The following is a 6,926-nucleotide window of genomic DNA, read 5'->3' as shown; positions in this document are numbered from 1 at the left end:
CATGCAGAAATCGATTGGGAAACACTAGAGTCATCAGGTGGGAAAGACAGGTAAAGTTGAGTGTCGCCTGCATAACAGTGATAGTCAAATCCATGGGAGCGAATGGTATCACCTAAGGAAGTGGAAGTATGTAGTAAGAACCATAGTTGCTGGAGACGACGGAACCCTGATGACGGAACACGCAGCGGACAGATGGAGGAGAGGTAGCCATTAAATGATCCCATAACATTGCTGTGGGATACCATACCATAGCATTACTGGACAACGTTATGTGGTACAGTGGAAAGTGAAGTGTTGTGGAGTTAGCCTACAACAGAGCAGTCCGTGGTGAAGTGTTATGGTGACCGCAATCATCTGTGTTGTTATTATTTGTGAATTTACATGTAGCCTAATGCTAATGTGTCAGCACAGATTCTTTCGAACACCCGTTAAGTTATCTGGTGATAAAGCTTTTGAATGCCAACGGTATTGTTATGTGAGGCTAGCATTGTAATTGTTATAAAAGGATAACGTTTCATTGTAGTCGTATGTTAAAGTGCGTATGTCAGGTTAAAAAACATTTTTGACAAATGAAGGGACATGAAGCAAGATAGTAGTGAGTAGTGATTTTTCTTGAAAAATCTACTTTAAATACAAGAGAACAATATTTACAGTTATTTTTATAACTGAATTAATGAACATTCCAGGAAACATTCCAGACACAATGATGACCTCATAAGAGGGAGTCCAGCAAAGTTGGTCAATTAAAACACATGGGATAAGGGATCATACAGTAGGTTTTTTTACACTGATGAGGCCAAAAACATGACTTCATTCCAGTATGTCATGCTAGAGTCTACTACCTGCCTGACATAAAAATATCCTGATGCATATTTTCTTTACTGGCAACCATTATTGATCTTAAAATGTGATGAAAAGGATATGGGTAAGTAGCAATGCTTGAAAATGCCAGTTGTGTCACTTGCCATCACATATAGGCCATTATATAGCCTAAACTAAGTAGAATCAGTAAGCAACTCATTATTCTGTGTTCAGCCAACCATGGGCATATATGCTTTAGAGACCTGACTATAAAACCATCAGTGTATGTGCTACCACACATTTGCTCTTTATATATATACATCTGCTTATCAACTAATGTTAGCTAGACAGGCTATTAATTTGCTTACTGATTCTACTTAACTTGTTGTATATGTAGCCTATGTGATGGCAAATGACACAACTGCCATTTTGAAGCCATGATACATACTACTAGTGATCCGATCCTGCTCACACCTCTAATCAATTTCTCACAGATGATTTGATGGCCATGATTTACCAAAATGTTGTAGCCTATTCAGTTTTTACTTTGTCCCTGCCAGTCAGGCTCATGCTTATGAACCACTGGTATGTCATAAAGAACATTTTTGGCCTAAAAGAAAATGCAGTTAAAACCCATTCTCCCCTAAGCTCAACTTTGCTGGACTCCCTCTTATGAGGTCATCACTGTGTCTGGAATGTTCATAAATTCAGTTATAAAAATAACTGTAAATATTGTTCTATTGTATTTAAAGTTGATTTTTCACGAAAAATCCCTACTCACTGCTATCTTGCTTCATGTCCCTTCATTTGTCAAAAAATGTTTTTAACCTGACATACGCACTTTAAGTGTGTTTGGATGAAGCATCTGCTAATCATACACATAGCTAACGGTATATGGATTCTACAGCCCATTATGATGTGGTGAAGTGACTGTGCTGCGGCAGAGACTGTAGCGTGTGTGCTTTACATGAGAGAGGTCAGGGGTTCAAGACTGAGTCGATGGGTGTGAGGTGAGTATGCCTGTGGTGTGGGGTTTGTGTTGTATCTTGTCTTATCACAAGCTATATTTAGCGGGTGTATAAGTTAGGCTACTCTTAGTTATTATATGATCTTGATATTTGAACACATAGCTGAATTATGTTGGTACAATGACATTGGAGAATGCTGCTGTGAAGTTGAGTAGCCTCTCGCTTGGAGAACTTTAAGACCTCTGGGACTTAAGTGAGCATAGATAGATAGATAGATACTTTATTGATCCCCAAGGGAAATTCAAGGTCTCAGCAGCAGCATACATACAACACAAACACATTCTTTAACAGCAGAAAGAGTAATTAAAGTATATAATATAAAAACACAACTAAGCAGTAAGGACAGTAGAAGATAAAGAATATGCTAAATATACTAAAATACAAATTATACTAACACTTAATACAATATATAAAAATATACTAAAATACAAATGACAAAAATACAAATTATGCATGCAGAGTGCTGTGGTCAGTGTCAAAATGTGACATGATTTTCACTGATTTAACTTGTCCTTCATGGCCCAGGGATGGGTAGGCTTGTCATGGGAGGCGGAAAAATGGTAAGTTGCCTTTGCTTTGTGACCTTTCAATCTGTGTATGTATTTTGATGTCATGGCTCATAGGGAACATGTGTGTGTGTGTGTGTGTGTGTGTGTGTGGGAGGGATCAGTGATGGTGGGAAAGTTAAGTACATTTACCCCCTCACCCCCACCAAACTAAAAGAAATGTAAAAAACCTAAACAAAAGGGAAAAAAAACAAGGAATGTGGCAGGGAACTGTGGGGTTTGGGTGTTTAGGGGCCAAACATATGTGCAACTAATTCCCAGTGTGCTTCCAGGCCAGCAGGAAGGTGTGCAGCAACCACTGGAATGACCTCTTCCACCTCCTCCACTAACAGCTCCTCATCAGCCGGCAGTGGGATGTGATCCTGAAGGGCCATGTTGCAGAAGCGCCGCCACCAAAACTACACTGCACGCCTTTGCAGGATGGAGCTTCAGGCCACCAGCGGATTTGCTCACACACCTTTCCACATGCCCAGGGCCCTCTCCACAACAACGCGGGTCCGGCTATGGGCGTTGTTGTACCGCGCCTCTGCCTTGCTGTTGGGCTCCTAGATGGAGCAGTTGAAATGCTTGTATTATCATAGGGGGTTGATGGAATAAAGTAGGTCTTGAAATGTCAGTGCACTCAGGGAATATAGACATGCATTTGAAAACAACAGTATAGACTTTGTTACTATCTCAGCAGCAGAAGGCAACAACATGAGCAGCACCTACAGTAACACTGTGTGTGTGTGTGTGTGTGTGTGTGTGTGTGTGTGTGTGTGTTTGTGTGTATGTTGGTACAGCTGGCACAGATCCTTCAACCATTTGAGCATTGAATCATTTTGTGGTTGTGATTCAACACACAACTTCATAACTACAATAGATGAAAAGTAATGGTAAAAATCTGTATCTGTGCATTTAAAATATCATGAAATACTTGTGTGTGGTAACAGTATTCAGTTTTCAGTGTCACAGTGAAAACACATAACAAGGGCAACATTGGAAAAATGCTGCATAAAGGCATGACAAAATCCCATTGAAATGAAGGGCAATCATAAAGTAAAGTATTCATTAATATAGCGCTTTTAGAACAGAGTGAAACCCAAAGCACTTACACAACAACATGTTGTTCAACATTGTTCATATTACATATCCATATTTATTCTGCTCTTACTGTGGCTATAGGTTCTAAACGATCATAGGAATATTTAGTGATTGAGCCTATCCAAGATTCCAACACCATTGTTAATTATCCAGAATTTACAAGATCCTAAATATATACCTTGGCTACAACAAATATTGGCCAGTATTTAGCCTATATATGTTTCATTAAATGTGTAACTTATTTGTTCACATTTGCTCGGTTGGCGATTTATGCTTCACTGATTAGGCTAATTAGTAGGCTACGTTCAATAGACTGTGACGTTATTATTAAAATTATCATTATTATGCCTATTATTATTATTAATAGCCTAATATATATATATATATTTTTTAAAAGCATACATAGCCTAGGGTCTATTGAAATTACTGCCTATTGTTGTAATAAGTATTATCATTATTATTATTTTTATTATTATTATTAACTAGATGTACCGCAGAGCGGTACAAAATATGACCGCCGCCCAGTCCAGCACATTTTTTCCACAAAAAGAAATCACGCTGAAAGGCCTATATGATTCTAACTGTCTCACTAAATTGCATTATCCACACTCAATTCTCACTGGTATCTGCTAGACAACAAGTACCAAAACATGATTAGTTCATAGATTTCACATGTAAAATTCATTTTATACAACCCCACCTCCATCTTGCCTGTCCATAATTCTGAGAAATTCTTGATTGTTTGTGTTATGTTTATGTTATGTGTGTGGGGTGTGTGTGTGTGTGCGTGCTTGTGTGTGTGCCTGCGTATGTGCCTGTGCATGCAAGCGTACATATGTCTACTGTGTGAGTATGTGTCATACGTATGATTACTGTGAATGTGTGTGTGTGTGTGTGTGTATCTGTTTGTGCACATGTGTGCACATGAAATGGGTTAACATGACCCCTGGAGGCAAACATACGGAAAAAATGGTCATCCTAGGCCCTACAGTTCTCAAGATATTCACAGAGAACTGTGTCTGCCCTACCCTCCTTTCGGGGGGTCCAGTCCAGCGGGGGGGCTACAGATCAAAAACGAAAAATGACGGTTCCATGCTATCCATGTGGGGGTACATGTCCACCAAGTTTTGTGTACCCCGGTCTTTCAGTGTCCCGGGAATCCTTGTTGGTGTACGTCCCCCCATGAACGAAAGTACACAAAACTTGGCATGCATTCGGAGGGTGTCATAATGATCCTACACTTTTAATTTCGTGCAGTTTTGACCTTGTCAGCCAGAGATATTGTGATGAAAACACCTAATTTTTTGCTTTTTAACTTTTTTTAACTAGGTGGCGCTATACATGAAATAAGTGGTAATGGGATGGGTTGACATGCCCCCTTAAGACCAACATACGTAAAAAAGGTGGACCTCCTAGGCCCTACGGTTCTTGAGATATTCACAGAAAACTGTCTCCGGCCACCTACAGGCCAGTTGGTGTATAGTAATATAAATTAATTTATTGTGTGGCCCCCCATGAACGGAATTCCACAAAACTTGGCGTGCATACAGAGGGTGTCATAATGATCCTACACCAATTTCGTGCAGTTTTGACTATGTTAGGTCACAGATACCTTCAATTACAACACCTCATTTTTACTTTTTTGTGTTTAACTAGGTGGCGCTATGTGTCTGCCCTACCCTCCTTTCGGGGGGTCCAGTCCAGCGGGGGGGGCTACAGATCATAACGATGGTTCCATGCTATCCATGTGGGGTTACATGCCCACCAAGTTTCGTGTACCCCGGTCTTTCAGTGTCCCGGGAATCATTGACGGAAATTTGGCCATGCGAAAAAGAAAAAAAATAAATAAATCTGACTAAACCTATCTATCTAACAGCAAAGAGTGCACATATCCGATGAGATTTCTAACGAGGAGCAGAAGCTCTCTGCCTCACCAGAGCCTTACTGTTTATTAATAAAACAATGATTTAGAATAGAAACATCAGAATCTATTTATTTGATCTTAAAGTTGGCTATAAAGAGCATTCATAGCCTAGAGAAAACGATACATTTTTCTTTATCTGCAATGTTCCAGGAATATAGGCTTACATTTATAGGCTGTCCCTGTTTGATCACAGCAGGTCCAAGAAAACGAGTGGATATAACGTAATGCATTCTAGTTATGTTTCATGTACTTTATTTCATGTTGAGTTTTGCTTCCCAGCATGCACTGCGATTCATTTAGTATTTTTGGCTATTATTAGTTTTTAATATTTTAAAACAATATGGTTTGAACAATTTATCTTTGGCTATCCTAGGCCTACTCTGATGATGTTTTGAACAATATGCTACAGGATATGCCCATTAAAACGTCATATTAGTTTATTAAGAAAATGACAGCACATCCTAGCACGGTATAAATGTCCATGTCTACTCGTCATGAGTGTAATGCATTCGGAGGACGTGATTTCATACATGCGTGAAAATATGAGGTGAGTAAAGTTGATTGCGTAGTTGTAGAACAAGTCATTAATGCGTGTCCATGTTCCGTCTACCTCTCTCCTAGCAACCCTGAGATTTACAGGATGTAATACCGTACCAAATCGCGTTTTTTTTTTTTTTTTTTACCATCGCGGAAATATAAACGTCGCGCGCATAACGTCGTGGTGACCATTACAGGACGTCCTCTCAAAGTCTCGTGGACGTCTTTTAGACCTCCCGAACAGAGGTCCGCGTGACGTACAGGGACTCCTACACAATGTTGAGAAGGTGACGTTCGCCAGGGGACCTTTAGGGGACGTCGCCAGGACTTTATTTTGTTTACTGGGTATATTTTAATTTAACGTCTTTAATGGTAAGAGATCGCACATGGATGGAAAATGAGCGGTTGTTTAGGATTAAATTGCAACGCCAGACACCTTCATATATGAGATATGAGAGACCCCCTCAGGTTTTTGACTTTGTTGCTTTCATGGGAGCCAGTCCTCACTCTATGGGAGCTCGGCTCCCTCTGGCTCCCACGTAATTCGAGCACTGATTCAGGGCATTTGGGGTAAATACGAGATACTGTATTGGTTCCATAAGCACCTGCACAAGCCATTAGTTTCCGTATTCGCCTGATAGCGCTCAACCAATGTTTGACCAAGGGAAAACAGCTTCTGGGAGGGTGTTTGGCTCGAGGTCATGGGGCAAAGGGTGAATGGTGCAGGGACCCTAAGGGTGAAATTACTCATCACTTTAAAGCATTTCAATCCCAAGAAGTGAGCCCTAAATCCAGTCCCCTGAGATGGTCTTGAGACTAACTAATCCACCAACCTCTAACACAGATTATGTTCAGACCAGCACTGCTTCCCAACCAATTGAAGATAACCAAATTAACAAGAAAAACAAAGAATACTATTTGGAACATTGGAAGAACGAAACCAAAACACAACAGAAATTAGAATGCTATTTGGCCATTAAAAAAGAT

The 6,926-nt window shown here is 40.1% G+C and overlaps 1 long non-coding RNA gene across 1 annotated transcript; it reads left to right on the top strand.

The window, feature by feature from the left end:
• Positions 1-1,753: 1,753 nt before the first annotated feature.
• On the top strand, positions 1,754-3,072 carry LOC125292574. The gene is made up of 3 exons (XR_007193227.1): positions 1,754-1,811; positions 2,355-2,389; positions 2,668-3,072. It is a non-coding gene; the product is annotated as an uncharacterized LOC125292574 (long non-coding RNA).
• Positions 3,073-6,926: the final 3,854 nt, after the last annotated feature.

This window comes from Alosa alosa, chromosome 3, assembly GCF_017589495.1.
Source record: "Alosa alosa isolate M-15738 ecotype Scorff River chromosome 3, AALO_Geno_1.1, whole genome shotgun sequence".
NCBI lineage: Eukaryota > Metazoa > Chordata > Actinopteri > Clupeiformes > Clupeidae > Alosa > Alosa alosa.
This window is presented reverse-complemented; position numbering and strand designations above follow the sequence as displayed.